General features: G+C 36.1%; 1 protein-coding gene across 4 annotated transcripts in view; it reads left to right on the top strand.

Annotated features, from left to right (window-relative positions):
• The first annotated feature begins 399 nt into the window (after nt 1-399).
• The window catches only part of LOC124631782 (terminal nucleotidyltransferase 5C-like), a 252,510-nt gene continuing 232,255 nt past the window's right edge, over nt 400-20,654 (top strand). For 2 of the 4 annotated variants that reach the window (XM_047166381.1, XM_047166384.1), the window contains exon 1: nt 414-579. The gene's annotated coding sequence lies outside the window, so the exon portion shown is untranslated. Of the gene's footprint in view, nt 630-20,654 lie in introns of all 4 variants that reach the window. The other 2 variants (XM_047166383.1, XM_047166382.1) reach the window with 2 other exon arrangements.

A 20,654-nucleotide genomic window follows, 5' to 3' on the forward strand; every position in this document is an offset into this window, starting at 1 on the left:
CATCTTTCAGCGCGGCCACTGAAGCGATGTAAACCAAAACGAATTGATGCAAAAATAATGAGCGCTCAATTTCCATTGAAAGTTTTTCCCAGTTCTCCTTCGCAAACTACGTGGGAGGACTAACGTATATAATCCGACATATATACGCGGCGCAAACCGCACACTTTGACCTTTCCTTCCTCCGAGGCTTGCATTTAACAAACATGGAATGCATGTGAGTTTCGATTCTCTCAGTCCCAAGGACCGCTCCCGAAATCGTGACATCGATTAGACGCGAACGGCGCACAGTAATCGAGTAACACGATTACGAAACTATAAAATATTATGGAGTTAAGTTACGTTACGTAGGTATTTCGAGTTGCGAATTGCCGTTCGCTCGGTGCCGCGCGCCGCCGCGCCAGTGCCGTGCCGCCCGCCGCGCGAACCAGTCGCATCGCCGTGCTGCGCGCCGCTCGCGACTCGACTCGTGTACCCTGTGTACCTGTGCCCTGTGTTATACCCCTAAAAGTACGTAAACAAAACACACTAACTTACCTGTGAAAGTGCGGTCTGGATTTATATTGGAGCGGCATCAAACGCGTGCGTATTGCTTGTTTGTTGCGAGTGATAGAATCTGTTGCATTCTGCAGGTGCTTGCTTGTTCTTTATTAATTGAAAAGTGATTGTAAAGCGGTCACGGCCGAGGCACACATGTCCGGCCCAGTTTTCACGATCGTTGCCTCTGTCTCGAACAAATTCCATGGCTTGGTTGCTTTTCTTTGTTTACCGCCGGGAGATGTTGTGGGTACGTCCTGCACTTGTTGATTCGTGGCGATCTCTTCGCCGATTCCCATTTGTTTCGGCAGCCGACCAATTGTTTTCCTATTCGATTTTGGCACCAAAAACTAATAAACGTTCAATGATTCCGATGCCAGATCATTGTTAGAGTAACATGTTACTGCTGTTGTGAAATGTGATCGTTTGCTCTTGAAATTATTTCGAAAATGTCGAAATTCTCTTTCACTTATTTTGTAAGAGAATCTAGACGTTAGTTAGGTGTTTTCTATGAAATCCTGATTATTGTGGCACAGAAACAGAAAGGTATAAGGACATGGAAAGGTACTTACTTTTTTAATCTACCCTCAAATAATACGAGAGCGTGCAATATTTTTATGTACCAAGCTGGTTGAAGTAAGAAAATAATATTGAACTAGATCAAAACTGAGGACCGGATTCTTTCACGAAAGGCGAACTGAACAATCATGAATATTTTCTAAACGCAATTGCAAATGATATCGTTGTGTGACAAAAACAGAATGTATTAGAAAACCGGCTGCGTATTTCCTTCAGCAAGACAAAAAAGGGTAGCCGAAGAAAACGAACATTTAAAAATATTTTTACTGATTCAATTTTCTTCCAAACTTGAACTTTGAATTTATCTTAAACTAACAGAGACTGTATTTATCGTGCAAAAAGTTAAGTAGTTGAATGTTGGCGAAGTTTTCTAGAACTCAAGAGTACCGATAATGATGCAGACTCTGGTCCTCGTTAAGGTAAATTTCCGGCTAGCGGGCACGTTGGTCATGCCCTCCATTGGTACTAGATTACTGAAGCACATTTCTGGTTTCATGTAATACCTAACTCGGTTTTGCAGAATCATCTATTTTAAATACGCATTTGCATTGGAAATATTTTGATTACCTTGAATTATTTCCGAGCAAATACGCAGTCCTAAATTGCTTTGTACATTTTGATGGTCATTAGCGAAAAATTCGGACTATCACCATCAATTTTGGAGCGATTAAAGTGCCTTAAATTTCAGCCCCTTTTAAACCAACGTCGATTACAATAAGTCATGATTACGAAAGGCTAAGGCGGAACAAATGAATCGATTATAATATGGATCGAAAGCGAACGATTTACAACGATCGAACGATTATACTGTGCAAACATTTAATATAATTCTGATAGTGAAATGCATGAAAGTTAATAGAATAGGAATAAAACAAAACAATAATTTGTCATGGATAATGTAACATGTTGCCATGTTGAAGTAACAAATAAAGATTATTCTTTAGAAGAAATATAATTTTTGACTTTCAAACTATTTCTTTTGATCGAGTGAGATGAAATAATTGCAATTATTGAAGCAAATCGAAAATAGATCAGAACGTAAATTAACAATAACTTTAGATTAATGTAGCCAGATTATTTATTTATTAATTTACTTTATCGACTGAAAATATAATTTATTCGTATTGACAGCTGGAGCTGATGAGAAATGAGGCAATTTTGATCAACAAACCAAATAAGATTATGAGATCTAAATGGAATGAGAATGTAATGAAAAAACAATAGATTAAGTAAAGGTCTGCGATGAAACTGGGCCCGAAAAGGATCATCACAAAGTAGGACTTTGAAAAACAATTTATAATTTAAAAAATTCTTAGTTCATTTAACTTTCTAGTTTTACTCCATACAAGGGCAATCATTGCAACATCAAACTGATCTATTGCAGCCTATATCCGTCTCCAGGGTACCTACCTATCTCCTTGCCTTCCATATCACTATCTCTTCAGCCATTTTAGCAGGATTGCGTAACACATAGACAGAGATTCTTTCTGAATAATGATAAAGTCTTTCCAAGTCTTTGTATCCATGAAGGATACAAAGACTTGGAAATTTTCTAAAAACAAAACACTAGCAATCAACTATGCTACATTACTTGAACAACCGCACAATTTATCTCCGTATGACATACTGTAGATTATGTATAATCCTGTTACTAAAACGTGACCACGCTAATCTTCTTTGCCGAGAGGTTTCTATGTTACTGGCTCATTACAATACTTTAGATTACCTGTTTCAATGTGGATGGTAACGAAATGTATTTGTTTATGCTTTCCTTGCTAGAGCACTTGTATGAGAGGCCTTTGTTATCCTTTTCCTAACCTAAGGTGAAACCATGGTCCTTTATGATGTTTGTCTTTTTATACTTATAGATCATTATGGTGATACCAATACAATCGGCACTGGTATTGCTACAAAAATATGTGAATCTGCGTAAAATTACAAGAATATGGAAGACTATAAACATTATTCTCTTCTATATTAAGGAATTGTGTAAATAGAGGTAGTGCAGAAAGTGCTTCGCACACCCGGATAAGATAGCCTTTGGCCTTCTTCAATAAGTGTGCTATCTAACATCCAAATAATTCTTCAAATTGTCTTAAAAAAATATAATTAACGGACATCAGCAGAGTCCCAAGTACAGATCACAAAATTATCTATCCAAGGCCAGTTCTGCACTCGATTTGACCATACCAAAGTCTTCAAAGAATTACGTTTAGCAAAAAGATCCACTACTTAAAATAATAACAGTGTTGTGTGAAATAATGAGCTGTCTAGTATCTTCATATCTTATTAACTTCCTATCAGGCCATCACAGCTAATTGTTTGAATCAACTCATTTGGTTACGCGTTGCTAATTTACGTCCGGTCTTATTATGTGGGTAGATGATCATTTCTTTGTAATTCTTTGTTGTCATTGATTCTTTGTAATTCGAACATTTATTACGGATAACAAAATATGTGGATATTGTTTTGTGGATTACATAGTAATCATATTTTAACCACAATAGACATTTTTATTGTTTTAGCAAAACAAATAAGACTGACGTCGAATTGAATACATTGAACGTACACTATGAAACAACGTCAACGTAAAGGATTTTTTTTTGGAAACTTAGTTTGCGGCCAACTGAAAACACAATTTTCGTACACTCGTTAATTTTTCAATCAAAAGGGTAGCTAGCCGGTGCAGAATGATTAGTTACATAAATCGGATAGTTAGATAGATGGTTTTTTCAAGGACCATCCATCTTTAATCACCAGAACTTCTTCACAATTTGATCCAAAACCATGTGTTATGCATGTTTTAATATTCAGAGTTATCCAAGCCACTTGGTTAAGCCGCGTTCTAGCCCTGAACGTTCTCATCAGATTTACCTAACTTAAAAGGTTACAATCGTGGGATGAGGTTACAATTCTCAGAATTCGAACCAAAGTCGATAATCCTTTAATCGATATTGGAATTGGTAATTTTTTCGTTAACATTATTTATAGTTTTGGTTCTGTATTTGATAAGTTGGTAGGTTTTATTTTGGGGAATGAATTTACTGCGAAGGAAAACATTGTGATTGAAATTAATTGTGTAGTCTCGGCTGAATTTAGCGAGCAATCGTTTCAGTATCCATGGAGATTTTCACTGGATCTAATCTTATTGTTATAACTTGAAATCACGTAATTTTTACTCAACCGTTCACAAAAAGCTGGATTAAGATTTAAATAGTCCTAAAAGGACTTTATTTTAAATACATTCTGATAGATTTATCCTTTGAATTCTTAAATATTCATCGCCAATTCCAAATGTAAAGAGGTCGAATGCATCTTCTTCATTTATGATTGCAACCTTGAAGGTCCGATTCTGTCCTCCTTTTTCCACTTTTTATATGGCATCAGCTGACCTATGGCTAACCTTTTCTGAGCCGGATACAGCTATATAAACTACTGACACTCCTTAGAGGTTGCTAGTGCGATCTTCGTGGGAAGTACATTGTGGGCCTACTTAAATATTATGTTTAGATTTTGAGAGTGTTTTGTTAATAAAGGTTCACTGTGTTAGCAGATCTTGTGCGTCGTCTTTCTTTTTTGTGGGTGCCATTTCTTTTCGTTTTGCTTCTTAAATTTTTTTGTTTGTGATTGCTCTTTTATCTATACTAATATAATAAAGAAGAAGCGTTTGTTGTTTATTTGTACTCTGAAGGCTCCGAAATTATTTCTCAGTTAGAAAGCTATACTCTTCCCGAGTAATATGTACTGTAGCCTCACTTTATTCCGGATCATGCAATAGTTCCCATGGAACGCAGGTGAAGCTGCGGGAAAACGACTAGTGTTATAAAGATAGTGGTTCTAACACTGGTAGGCATTTTGTTATGGGTGGCCCTATTGGCCATTTTCCTCAAACACAAGCTCTTTCTTCCCTCCTCGAATGGAACATTTGTTTCTTCATAAATATATTCCTCAGTACATAAAATGCAGCTAGCTGCATAGTGCATCGGCTTTCTGCTACCCCATCCGGCCGTCAAGCGTGTTTGATTTAGGACTCACGTTATACTTTGCGGAAAGGAAAGTTATGTGCTGCTGCGAATATTTGACCCAGTTTTTTTCTAGCAGTGTAATGTTTGTGCTGTATAGTTTTCGTATTGTTTAGGATTTATTCAAGATCATAGTTTCTACTCCATTTATGGATAGGTCTATATAGACTTGTCTTAAATTATACCTTTAAATAGTCTTGTACTAAACGGTATGGGATAGGATTTAATTACCTTTACGCCATTCATTACCTTATTGCTGGGTAAATTGTGTGTGAGACAGACAAGTGACATAATTAAAGATTTTCAATTTTTTCCTCCACTATTACCAACAATTACTCACCAATGTCTCATCATGTTTTCATTCTCTGTCTGTTGTTAATTAATAGGTTTCAAACCTTTCTTACTTGAAACATTAAGCTGTCTTCACGTGATAAACATAAGGAAAAAACAAGATCATAAATACCGAAAATACTCTCGGAGTCATCACGTCCTGAAGTTTTACAACTAAAACAGTCCCCAGGGCATCGTCTATCTCCATACCAAATCCTATCTCAATCGGTACAGTCGTTTTACAGTAAAGATGTAACAAACAGATTTTCGTACTTGTTATTTAAGAGAGGAAGACCACCGGACCCGAAATGAGTCACGTTTAATTACATTTTATTATCATGGCAACTGTCACACTGGCTTTATGTAATACTCGTGCATTAACTGCTTGATTAGATAAAAATGTTTTTGTTATTTAAACGTCAGGAAGAAAGTTATTAGCCAAGATTAGGTGTGCGAATTTGTTTATGAGTATTAGTAAGCGGTGTCTGTTGCTTTTTTTTTATAAGTGTCAGATGTTATCTTAAATCAAGACATACTCCTCATGTTTCGGGACTGCGGAATTTGTCGAAAGAGTTACCGCGGCTTAAGAAGGAACATGGTGGGTTTTAGTCAGTAAGAGTCTGACACTCCTTCACTCTGCACCACGGGAGGGGTCATTTGACGATTTTCGCTTAACCCACAGCGGGATTTTCATCATTCGACGATTTCCCCCCCCCAAAAAAAAAACACTCGTGGTCCTTATACCTATTTCTTGAACTGTTTGGGTCATTCATAAGTCCTCAGATACTTAGCGGTCCATTTTTTTATTTTGGTACCTATAGTTTCATTATTTCATGCCCTCAATTTATCAAGTTTCTCTGCACACCGTAGCTGGAAATACTGAAACGAGATAGCTCTGTAGTATGGAATGTTATGTTTGAGAAAACCACTGTAAATTCTCATCTTCCATACTGCTTATCGCTATAATACTCTTGACCTTCGTCCATTCGAAGGTTGGTGAGGGTCCGAAATTTACAACGTCTTCCTTTATCAGGACTAAACGACTTTTATCATGGAGTTTAAAGCTTTGTACTGTTATCAAGTTTATTTATTGTTTGGTTCCTGGGTTAGCTTGACCACGTTTAATGGCTGCTATTACGTTGGTTAGAATGTTGTGATGGCAGGACTGTGGGTTGAGGTGAGGGGGAAATAATTGTAGGATTGTTAGTAAGTGTGTGTTGTACTTTGGTTAGGGTTCCCCGTATTGAGAAGTCAAGACGGTGGTTTTATTTGCTTTTAATGTTTTTTTTCACCGTTGTACTTAAATGATATACCTACCACTTCAAAGTATCTAAAATATATTTCACATAGCCCAATGAATATTTTCTTCATCATCTGATGGCTCTAAACTAATGGAGGTTAGCCTAATAACCACTGAGCTAACGGCGGTTATTTTCTATTTTGTACCAAAAGAAACAAACCTTCAACAGTGGCATACTCGTCCTCACTTGGATGTTCCGTATTCACGACTCCTTCCTTTCTTATGATGTATATAGATTAATGGATATATCAAAAGGTGATACGTAGACACATTTCCTCATATCTATTTGATATCTCACAATGTTTATGTACGCGTCAAAAAGTGGCGTAAAACGTTTATGTGACACCGAAAGCCATAATGGATGTTGCAGAGAGATCTATGTTACACAAATCTACATACACTTGCCAGCAGTAAAATAGGGCCACATACGATTATTTTGAAGAATAATATCAATAAAAGTCATGAATGTTTGATACTGACTGTTCTGTGAAAAACTTTTATCAATTGGTTAAGTATTTTACAGTTTTGTTTTATTAATTTTTTGTGTTTCAGAATTATTCATATTGGAGTACTTAATAAAGATTTTTAGCTTGTTGATTCTACACTACAAAATAATACATTTTCGTAGCACAATCATTGAATATACGGTCAAATTATAGACAGTTGCAAAATGGCCAGGAAGTCAGTCTTCATTTCTTTGAAATTGACAATAAAGCACTTAGAAAATTTCTAACACTGGTTCAATTTCATTGCTCGCGCATGTAACAGCAGAGTCAGCAGTCACGTCAAAGAATGTCAGATATTATGCTGTATGGGTGACACCCGATCTATCTGCGTCGCGTCGTCGGTATTAAATATCTTCGTGTAAAGCGGTTTTACCTGTACACAGTTTACCGGTAACACCCGGTTTTAGATTGTGTCATTTTATTACATACCTATATGATATTGTCAGTTAGGTCAGTGTTCGTAATTGGAGATTGATTTGAATGAAATTATTGTTTTTTGTTTTTTTTGCAAATGAATCATCATAACGGGACGCTTACTAAACACCGCTGCGATCTTTTAGTCGGCTGATAATATGTTAGAACTCATATGATAGTATGGAGAAGAATGATCAGGTATCCGGCTGGTATAAGGCCGAGTAAAAAGTTTGATTCTATTCATAATTTACCTATCACCATTAGCCGATAATTTGTGCAGTGTACGGGGCTCTTATTCAGGATCAAACTGCGGAGTACAGTTAGTTTCCAGTGCCATTGAAATTCTTAGTCAATTATAACCTTTCACGGTGATAACAGTAGCTATTATTATGTTTATTTACTATGAATTTATACTTCGGCCGTTCAGAGAATGCGTTCCTGACACCTATCAGTTAGTCACGACTAGTGATGGGCACAACATAACACTGAGTTCGTTACCGTTCCTTCAAAATGAACCGCCGCATTATTTTAAGATTATTTTCGTTTTAAATTGGCGGAATCATTTGTTTTATATTTTAGTTATTTAAGTGGAAACCAAAAAAAGGTAATATTCATATAATAAAATTGTTTTATTTATTCTTTGTTACAAGTACATTGAATTGAATGTGCGAACAGAATATTAATCAGACTCCGATTTGCTTGAGGAGGTGGTGTCTTCATCATCATCTTCGCCTACATGTATAATTATATTATTATCAATAACAGAATCAATCCTGATATCTCGGTCTAACAAAAGCCGGGTAATCAAATAAAAACAGATCGAAAACACTTGAAAAACGTGGTCTATGCGCACGAAACGACAACGGACGACTGTTTTAGCGTCACAAAATGGCGGCCCATAACGCCATTTGGGGTTACCATTTTTAATCTAAGTATAAAAATGCGGTTTGGTCATAGTTTTATTTTTATTTTTCATAAAAGTTATAATTAAGTCTTATAGTCCATTATTTTCCAATTCTTAAAAAGAAAATCAAAACGTATTATTTTATATTATAACTGTATAAGAACAGATTACGATACTTGCCTGTTATTTTTAGCACAGCACTACAAAATATAAACCGCTGACATAACCTTGTAATAGCGCAGTATAGATTTAGAAAAATATTGTTTACCAAGTTATTTGACACTCAGTTTGGCACAAAATTATAACATTCATTGATTATTGATATAATAATGTTGTTTTAATGCTCCTCAATTGTTAAAACGGTAAACAACCAGCAAAAATATTTTTATCGTAACTGCAACGCCATTGCAAAGTTACGTCGTCAGTTCAATCGCGACGTGTCAGGAACGCATTCTCTGAATGGCCGAACTATAATACAATAGCCTTTACAATTGCGGATTTGTTTCGCGTAAATAATTCTACATACATATTATTAAATTATTTTAGGAATATTTAAAATATGTACTATGTAGTATTCTTAACCAAGTCTGACACCAGTCTAACCAAGGGGTATCGGGTTGCCCGGGTAACTGGGTTGACGAGGTCAGATAGGCAGTCGCTTCTTGTAAAGCACTGGTACCCAGCTGAATCCGGTTAGACTGGAAGCCGACCCCAACATACTCGTAGTTGGGAAAAAGGCTCGGAGGATGAGTATTCTTAACCTTGGTTTTAGTACCTAATTGTCTATTTTAGCGACTATTTAAGATAATGGTGTCTGGTCTTGCTCGTCTTAGGTGCTGTTCACTAGAGGAAAAAGGCAGTACCTATATACTACTCCTCTAACTACTTCTTTTTGGATTCGTGCACCTAGCTTCCTTTGTAAAATGAAAATCTTTGATTTTGAAAAAAAAATACGTATTTTTCAAACTGCCTCAATTTTAATGTCCCCAACTGTACTGTACATACCTAAGCGCTTACTATGTCACCTTACATACTGCAAATTGATACGTAATATCAATGATTGATATAATAGAATGGCACCTACCTAAGACCGGGACTAATCAGGCACGTGAAGGTCACACCTTTTCTTCTACAGTTAACTGATTACAAGTTAAATGTACAGTTGTACATTACTATGTAGGTGTAGGTAAACTGTACAGAGGCTTTGGTAATCGGTTTCTTTGGGAATTTAATCTGATAAAAATAAAGTAAGTAAAGATAAGTAGTCGTATGGGGTCTGTAGGTCCCCTAAAGACGGTTAATGTCCAATGGGCAACGCAGCTGACGGTTGTAGTTTTAAAGTACGAATAGGTAAAGGTTTGCTGTTTTCTGAAGTTGATAATTTCTTTTTTCAAAGCAATTTTCATTTTAAAGAAATCGTTTGTCGATTTTTATCTCAACCAAACTCTTTTGACGTAGAACGAATAAGTCAAAGATGGCATACCAGGTTTCCTTGGCTAAAGTTACAAAAATATTGAATAATTTTTTGAAGTTCTTCTAATGCCCAGTCAGCCCTAATCCCAGAAACAAATAAATCCCCTAAAAAGTAAAATATTTTTGAGGAAAATACCCATGAGGACTGTTATCAGCATTCGTTAGGTACCCATATAATTTTAATTTCAAGTGAGGAAAAACAAGTATGAAAAAAAAAGAGAAATGAAGTAATTTCATTGTTACAACATAGGGACCGGTACTGATGAATGGTAACGTTCAAACCACTCATTCATTCGTTCAAGAATGAATGGTGGGAAATGCGAAATTGCTTTATCTATAGTTCGGCCATTCAGAGAATGCGTTCCTGACACGTCGCGATTGAACTGACGACGTAACTTTGCAATGGCGTTGCAGTTACGATAAAAATATTTTTGCTGGTTGTTTACCGTTTTAACAATTGAGGAGCATTAAAACAACATTATTATATCAATAATCAATGAATGTAGTTACGTCGTCAGTTCAATCGCGACGTGTCAGGAACGCATTCTCTGAATGGCCGAACTATAGTAGTTAAAGTCTTGTTTGACATGCAACGACTATTTCTAATAAAGCCTTTCAGTTTCTTCCGCTATCAATTTACCGGTATTACTGTTTGTTTAAAGATTTTTTCCTCTTTTCATTGTTGCCTTTTTATACCGAGTTAAGATTGGTCCTTTGATAGTTTTTAGTCCTCCGGTCGTTTTAGGACCTAAAGTTGTTAAAAGTGTCTTTTTTTGTTGCTAATAACTTTATAGGCCTAGGAAAATAATACTTTTGATATCTAACGGCACGTTTTTACAGTAAACCTGATAGCAATGCCATGACAAATCCATGATGCTTGTGTGCGCAACGCGTATGTAACCAATTTTATTTCCGCACTAGACTATTTCCCGCGGTTTGACCCGCTTCCTGTGGATAAAATATAGCCCATGTTACTCGGGAAGAGTGAAGCTTTGCAACCGTGAAAGAATTTTTGAATCGGTTTAGTAGTTTCGGAGTATTTAATTTCAAACAAAAAAATGTTTGCTCTTTATTAAATTAGTGTAGATGAGTGGTCTATCGTTCTTCATCATCCTCCGAGCCTTTTTCCCAATCATGTTGGGGTCGGCTTCCAGTCTAACCGGATTCAGCTGAGTACCAGTGCTTTACAAGAAGCGACTGCCTATCTGACCTCCTCAACCCAGTTACCCGGGCAACCCGATACCCCTTGGTTAGACTGGTGTCAGACTTACTGGCTTCTGACTACCCGTAACGACTGCCAAGGATGTTCAATGACAGCCGGGACCTACAGTTTAACGTGCCATCCGAAACACAGCCAATGGTGTCCAAGATATACTTAGAAAGTACATACAGACTTAGAAAAGTTGCATTGGTACTTGCCTGACCTGGGATCGAACCCGCGCCCTCATACTTGAGTCTATCGTTGTTCCTATATTTTAATTAACTTCTTAATTAAAGGACAACTTATCACGACCTACCTAAAATGTATTTAATACCTGCTAACCTTTCACGATCCATCAAGTTCGTCTGACCCAGTACTCAGTCTAACCGAGTCTAGATAAAATATATTATCGGCTCAGATAACATAAGCGTTTTCATTCTAGGTTAGTGCGTGTCAATGGTATGAAAATACGTAGGTGTTGAGTGCCAATATGGCTGATAAACTTTTGCTAAATCAATACTTGTGGTAAGAGTAGCCTGTCGTTACAAGTTTGGTGTGAAGGCTGGATTTAGGTATAATTTAGTCGTGATATAAAAGGTTTAATGAGATATTTGATGTCACTAATATAAATAATTAGTCCTACACATTGACTATACAAGTTTTTTTTTTGTTAAAGACATAAGTGTAAAGTTCTTAGTTAAAGTGTCTTCCCAAAACTTACGTGTACTAGAATTTGGCTACATTTCTTAAGCAAGCAAGTATGAAAATTACCGAATGCAAAATACAATTATATCCTTTTAGATAGGTATAAGGACTAAGGAGTCCAACTTTTTGGAACCGTGCAATTAGAGTGACGTTTCATAGGAGCCTGCAAAGGCCTACTTGAAATAAAAACATTTGACTTTGATTTTGTGCGAATGGATTATAAACAGGATCACACACTACCACAGCTCAACGAACCTGCAAAGATGTCCGCATCTCTTCATCTTTTGTTTAAACCCGAAATACTTATGGTCAGCGTTAGTCCCTTACACCAAAATGCTTACAGTGGCAGTGTGTGACATCCACCTAAAAATGCACTAGACAGGATGTGTGTGTAGGCGGTAATATCTTATCGCTTTCAATTTGGAACATATCGAGAGGTTTACTTGTCTGTCTGTAGGTGGCTGCTATTGTTTATGCAAATAGGCTGTTAGTAGCAGATAAATGTCTGAAGAAATAATGGGGTTTGACAATAATTTCAAAAATTATGCTGAATTTCTAGACCTAAAAAAAAAAAGTTTTCATTTTTCGCTATGTCTGCTTTTCGCATTCAGCCTGTAGCCCTATTTATGTCAATTTTGACTGCCATTCCAGTACAGTTGATGTCGTTGAGAGATTCAATGATTTGATTACAGCAATTTTCACAATATGACGCAATGTAACATTTTTTTCTAAATGAGTAAACTATCATTCACCAGCATTATTACTCATATCCCTTAAGAACTACTACGGATATAAGTTAAATCTTCCTCGAAAAATGTAACTCTGAAATATTTTTGCAAATCGGCTCAGTCGTTCTTGCGATAAGCGCGTGCAATCAAACAAATACTTACTTAGTAATACTAGTCAAAGAAACTAACGTATTAAAAGGTACTTAATGCGTACGGAATAATATTAAAAATCTAACTCCATAAATTGAATACGGTCGGTGTAGAAAATTACTAATTATCGTATTTGGACGCACGCTGCGTATAGTTAATCGATTGTATCACGCATATTATCGACTAACTCCTCGATGGTTGCACTTGTATGCCTTGAGTGCAACGGTTTTATATTGTAGCTGATTTTCTTTGAAGGTAGATTTACAGTTGCAGCTGAAAATTGGTGATTTAAGTAGGAGTTATTTTAGCTAGGTTAGGAAGGTTTGAATTAAGGGTGTATGAAAAAGTGGACCCCAATTATTTGCACGAAAGTGTAGTTGATTAAGGACCAAGTTTACCGACAACGTAAACGTTAGTATGTACATTAAATTTTCAAAGTTAACCGTGCTTTTACGAAAAACGGATGCTTATGTTGTTGATGAAAATGCCCCTAAGCCGTATCTAATTATGACAGTTGATCTTGACAATCGTTTTCATTACAGACAAAAATAAATGATTACAAGAAATCCACTGTTGTAGAAGATCAAATAACTGACAAAAAATACCAGAAAATTTTATTGTCCTATTTTCAATCCCAATCCCCTAAATTCATCACCATTTTTAGCCCAAATCCTTACATAATCACACATCATATTGACCATATACCAGAGTCAGTCCACGTGATTAGTCCCACGTTACTAATAGCACTTGTTAATCAGTAAACAGTGCTTACGAAGCGATGCTCGTTTGTTTGGCAAGTTATTTTTGTCTCTGACATTAGTTTGTTTGTATGTATTTGCTTCGGTTAGGAAATTGGGTCAGAGTTTAATCACCTTTGGTATCGTCGTTTGTTTTAAATCTGTGTTTGCTTTTGTGTGTCACTTGGTATAAAGACATTGTTGAGGAAAGCACAATCAACTGCAGGTAGGTCCGGGCTGTTATTTAAAAATCTTTGGTAGTTGTCACGGGGAAGTCGTGGTGGCCTAGTGGGCAAAGAACCAACCTCTCGAGTATGAAGGCGCGGGTTCGATTCCAGGTCAGGCAAGTACCAATGCAACTTTTCTAAGTTTGTATGTACTTTCTAAGTATATCTTAGACACCAATGACTGTGTTTCGGATGGCACGTTAAACTGTAGGTCCCGGTTGTCATTGAACATCCTTGGCAGTCGTTACGGGTAGTCAGAAGCCAGTAAGTCTGACACCAGTCTAATCAAGGGGTATCGGGTTGCCCGGGTAACTGGGTTAAGGAGGTCAGATAGGCAGTCGCTTCTTGTAAAGCACTGGTACTCAGCTGAATCCGGTTAGATTGGAAGCCGACCCCAATATAGTTGGGAAAAAGGCTCGGAGGATGATGATGGTAGTTGTCACGGGTAATCAGAAGGTAGGAGGTAGGAAGTAAGTCTGACAAACAGTCTTACTTATTGGGTTGCCCGGGCAACTGTGTTGAGGAGGACTCAGCTGCATCCGATTAGACTGGAAGCTGCCCCAATATAGTTGACAATTCTAGTCTTTGCAAGTTAGAGATAAGATGGCACCAGGCTCAGACTGTTGAAAGGGTTTCTTATTCTTGGAAGGACATTTCCATTCATCGAATGCTTATAATCCTCAAGTTCTAACTAGCAATGTTCAATGCTTAACAATGTTATATCGAAGTGAAACAGATCTCCTATTATAACATTAATTCTGTTTTAAATAATTTATAAACACTACTATATAACGAAACTCGTTCACATTTCTGACAAATTGAAGTAATTATTCGTTTACCGTTAATTAACAGAAAATACACAACGTCAATTCGAGATTTTCTGCTTCCGAGAAACAATTAACGTGAGCGATGGAAATTGTAGGTACGTTTCATTTTCAATTTTAAATAAATCTCCATTATTAAAATATTACTTACGTTTCGTTATACGAAAGCATTCATTGTCCATTTAATTTCAAGTTTTCTAATTTTCCAAAGATTGGATTCACAAGAACGGCTTTGAACTCCTCATCATTTTGATCATCATTTCCATCTATGGATATAATCTCTTCCAGAGTAACTACAATCTTCTTCACGATCCTCCACAGGACTCAAAACCTCCTTCTTCCTTCCACAATAAAGTCCAAAATCCAACACTCACAACAAAAGACAAAGCAACAGTTCCAATCCTCAAAACAGTTGAAGGCCAGGAACAAAACCACAGAGACTTATTACCAAAGGGGTAACAAGTACTAAGGGCCGCAAGTACTGTGAGTTAGATAAATACGCGCACCAATCAGCTGTCGCCTGACTTTCACTGCGCGGGCGCTGACGCAATGCTCGGACACTAGCGTCAGTAGGAATTGAAGTGTAGAAGGTCTTTTGGGATAACTGGGAGAGTAATGAATATATGCCATTTGCTCGAAATGATGATGACATTCTGTTATCTCTCAACAGGGATCTAGGGCTCGAAGAAGACTTTTCCGCTGGTTTCGATCTTGAGCAGCACATACTTCTTCAAGATATTAATCTGTGGATAAGGAACTAAACGAAGTATATATATAGTAATTCAACAGTGTTTCGATCATGGAATGATGGATTCTTTCAGAGAAACATTTTATTTTGACAGGCTTCAAAACCAAACGCATAGAACCATTTTTTTAGGATTGACCATCAGTTGCTCTGCTATATGACACAAAAAATAACGCCCTCCTTCTTTAGAAGTCGTTTAAAACAAACACTTTTTCCTTCATGAACTGACAGGTTACCTGACAAAACCATTCTTCAAAGAGTCATGTTAAGAAGACCTTCTGTATTACCTCTTTACTATGTAGACACACTCGGTGTTGATCGGGTTTTGTTTAGGGACGCACGACTTTGTTTATGGAATTATGTACATTTTCAATACGAGTTGAATTTACTGGGCTAGTCTATATGAACAGTATTTGACTTTCGTAATTGGGGTTCGCGAAAGACTGGGTTAGTTCTAAGGTGATACAGAATATATACTTATTCTTAGTTTTAACAACATCATTTCAAATTCATCTTATGAAACTGTCTGCTGTTTCTTATTCTCAAAAATATCCAAAGGTTTTAATCCTAGAAATATTAATTCTACAAATGCCTCTATCACATTCAACTTCAACAATACAACAAATACTATAAATATTTCAGTACATCTCTGCATTAATATCTTCTATCGTCAAAATTCCTGGAAAATATCGTCATTCAGAGATCTGCAAATCGCAGTTGTGCGCTTGAGCGACTAATTGCTTCGTGGAGTCGTCGATCTGCGACTTCTCGCGAAAATAATCGCATCAACGGATCTGCGACATGTTGCAATCGTAATCGCAACTATGCGCTGATAAACACATGTGGTACAATTATTACTCAAGCGGATTGTTTCTATTTTTGTAGTCTTCATTTTAATAATAACAATTACCAAGAAGTATTTACGTAAATACAAACCCAAATACTCTGTTTGTTGTAAAGAACTTCTTGATTATTAAGTAGATGGTAGTTTTCTAATTGGTTTTGGTTATAGAATATTTTCGACAGAGGTTTGGTCATTTTTGATGTCTTGTTAAGGAAAAGATAGGGAGGTAATTTAGCATAGAAACAACTCTGACTAAGTTGGAAACAAACTGATATGAAATAAAGTTAAAATAAAAATACACCTGCATACAACTACAAAACTAATGAATGACTAAATTGGGGAAACCGCAAAATCTAAGGAAATACAACCAACCATTGACTAATAGCCTACGAAGAGGATTTTACCTAAATCGTCATTAATCTGATTTTACTAATAATTTCAACAAACAATGATAAGATTACAACTGATACATTAATTAAGGACATTACCCACATTCACAATTTCTATGTTATTCAATGTTACGTGAATCAGTGTGAAGTGTCCACAGAGATATTTAACCGTGTTATTGCAACAAAGGAAGTATTGTAGCAAATGATTTTGAACAATGTTTTCACTAACCAAGTGGCCGAATGGCTGAATCAATATTTACAATTTTATATTATTGTATGTGCGATTTATTAGGCTTGTAGAGCAATGTGATTTTCTAAGATTAATATTGGTATTGATCAGATTTTAATCCTCTGTAGGTAGTGGACTAATATCGCAGTTGCCCGTAGGCTAGCCATTTGATAACATTTCCAGGCCAGGCTAATTATATCAATAAATTGAAAACGATTTCATTTAAAACTTGGACTAAGCAGTAATTACGATCTATAGCCGACACCGTAACTGCGTCAAATTAAATGTTATTAAACTCAGTGATCAGTAAAACAAAAGAATCTAACACAACAAAATAATTGCCTAACTCGATTTTAAAATGTCAATCAATATTGTCCTACATATTTACAATTATGCAGTCAAAATTAGCAATTTTCAACTCTTTGTCTTTATCATTAAAGGTTGCATTTACTGCACAAATAATGTTGCCGTTCTACAAATCAGCATTCATAATAAATAAAATAGTTATATACAAAAGTGAGTGTACCAAGGCTGACTAGTGTTCATGCTACTATCGTGTGCTCGAATTTTTACCATCGAACTAATATGCACCTTGTTCTGATACCTGTAAGGTTCAAATACCATTTGTGGTTCGCCCTTTAGGTTTTTGTCTACCACGATAGTTCGTTGCCATTTATGGAGCTAGCTTTCCTTGCCGGTGTTTGTATTTGATTTATTACTACAAAACTTTGCTACAAATATTTTTTTACGAATTTAAATTATGGATTTGGATTAACTGGTTCTACGGAGGTTTTATTTAAAATAATTGGCGTTTTTTTTGGGGTTAACAGATTGATTGAGACCATTTCGAAATATGGCCTAATTAGATTTTAACTTGAGATAGTAATTTACGACCACTGGATTAGTCAATAAGACATTGACGATGTTAATTTCAAACCTACAATGAGTCAAACAGGTAACAGGCATAAAGTCAAGGAAAAGTTAAAGTTACATGTAAATATAGGATTTGTCATCAATCCGAGAAAAAGGTTTTTAATGAAGATGCAAATAGTAATAAAAACATACAAAACGAAGTACTTGTTAAACCTAACTCTAGTAGAATTCCTAGTGTATTACCTAACAATAAACTCGCAGAGGACCGTGCAAACAAATTGGATTAAGAAAGAAGTCTCTAGCCGGAACGGTATGCCACCCAGCGGCGTAATGCTACTAGGACAGATGTTTTAGTAGAAAAAATACTTCGTTACAATTGAAATTGTTGATTGTAAGAGCCTGTAAGACGATAGGCTTTTATTGTTCGAAGCAGGCTGTTTGACATTTCAAAATGGATTCTTTGGTATAGTATAGTTCGTATCCATAACCTTGAGAATTTCCAAAAGTCTTTCTGTGATCTATTTGATTCATGTTTTATAAATGTGTGTGCAATACGGAGATTTCTATGTATCTTCTCATCAATCATTTTACTATAATTTATTTTAATCACTCTTTGCACTTGACCCGTGAAAAGTCGTGGTGGCCTAGTGGGTAAAGAACCAACCTTTCGAGTATGAGGGTGTGGGTTCGATTCCAGGGTCAGGCAAGTACCAATGCAACTTTTCTAAGTTTGTATGTACTTTCTAAGTATACTTAGACACCAATGGCTGATAAAAAGGTGAAGGAAAACATCTTGAGGAAACCTGGACTATAAAGTCTGAAATCACCAACCCGCATTGAGCAAGCGTGGTGATTAATGCTCAATCCTTCTCCATGTGAGAGGAGGCCTGTGCCCAGCAGTGGGACGATAAAAAGGCTGTAACAGCACTTGACCCGTTAGAAGACCAACACCAATATATTAAGTAGGTAAATGTTTTTTTCTTGGCTGACTCATAGTTCTTTATTTATATTTGTTGTTGTCACTACATATTTACTTTTTATGTATCATTCAGACGTTATTCCTCTCTACTCTAAATATGTTTTGTTTGTAGCATGATCTAGTCTCAATGTCCTCGTTAACTGACTTCCCAAAAGGGTGAGGTTCTCAATTTAGACGTATGTCATCATCATCATTCTCCTGCCCTTATATGAATTTAATTTGGGGCTGTACAATATATTTTCTTCTTCCATACTCTTCTATCAGCCGTCATCTCACAAGTATACAATGTATGTATATGCTATGCAATTCTTGTTCAATGTTCTGACCTACCTATTACGTCTTATACATGACTAACATCTGTCCTATAATCGTTTACAGCAACTCTGTAAACTCTTTAACGACTGCTAATGATTTCAGTTCTGAGAACTTCTAAGGCCTGTGGACTTCCTAGGACCAATCAAATGATATATCATCTTCATACGGTCATTACTTGTCAATGATTATGCCTTTACTTTCAGTTTGTGCTAGTCATGTTTAGAGGAGTCACAGACTGCAGACTTTTAGTCGGGAGACTGTTGGTTCGGTAGTTGGACATTGTTCATTGTGTTGGAGTAGTAAAAACATTTTTTTTTAGAAAATGAAAATCGTGAATTCAATCAAAGATTTTAGTCCGTCTGATGCCGGGCAAATACGTGATCGTTGTTACGTGTGTACTTCCATTCATCATCATAATTTATGAGCCCAAAGCAACTATCGGCCGACTAAAAGTTTGTAGTGTGCGCGTAGGCTTAAACAGTATTGTTTGTCACATTTTCTATTTGCGTGGTAATTACTTGGAAACTGCTGTGTACTTGAAATCAAAGTCTAAGTTGATTTGGGTTTTTTAGTGTTTGGTATGGCACGTGAATATTGCTATCACAATAATATTACGATAGCGAAAGATTGTGTATGTGATTGTTACTTCTTCACTCAAAAACGGCTGATCTGGTTACGATGAAATTTGGATGATACATAGCCTAAGTACCTAAAATAAGTTATTTTTTTATCTGGCTGCCGGAGCTATTTCCCCCTTGATGAGGATAAAACAGGATAGTGATTGTAAACCTAATCTTTGATTAACATAAGACATAATAAGAGGAAAGAATTGAATTAATGAATGAGTCAACAATTAATTTAAAAAGGTAATTTGTTTACCTCGTTACACTGGCTCATAAAGGTACAATATTACATTAAAAACATAACTAAGAAATACTTAGTTTATAAATAATTTCTAAAGTTAACTACGCCTTCAGTAACAAATCGAAACATCTGTTGATATGAACTACTAAAACTATGTAGCCATTAGAATATTTAACGAGTTCTGATTACATAAGAACTGTGAATGTCATTACGTCTGCAATTTAACTTATTGTGTCACTATTTCAATATAAAAATAAATACTTGTTGTCTAGCTGTAAAGCTAAAAAACTTTTTTACAAAAAAATTAAACCGACTTCCCAAAACACTAAAAAGCAAAAAAAAAACTATTTTTAGGTGCATCGGCCTAGAAGTCGGTGTCTAATGGATGTTACTAAGTTAATTTTGCCACCGACTTCTAGGCCGATGCACCTAAAAATAGTTTTTTTTTTGCTTTTTAGTGTTTTGGGAAGTCGGTTTAATTTTTTTGTAAAAAAGTTTTTTATTTAAAGCTTTTCAGTGATACGAATAGTTGTCACTATCCATACAAGTGAGAAGTTCTCATCAATACAAAGAATATAAGTCCAAATACGAGGTATTTTACATATTCAGTTGTCGAGTTCCCTCGACTTACTTTCTCTGGTCTCCATCATCAGGTCAGCTCCAAACCTTCACTGTTGCAAAGGTATTGTCAATACAAATAATTTAAGCCCAAACACGAGGTAATTTACATATTCAGTTGTCGAGTTCCCTCGACCCTCTTTGGTTTCCATCATCAGATCAGC

This window comes from Helicoverpa zea, chromosome 7, assembly GCF_022581195.2.
Source record: "Helicoverpa zea isolate HzStark_Cry1AcR chromosome 7, ilHelZeax1.1, whole genome shotgun sequence".
In the NCBI taxonomy this organism is placed as follows: Eukaryota; Metazoa; Arthropoda; class Insecta; order Lepidoptera; family Noctuidae; genus Helicoverpa; species Helicoverpa zea.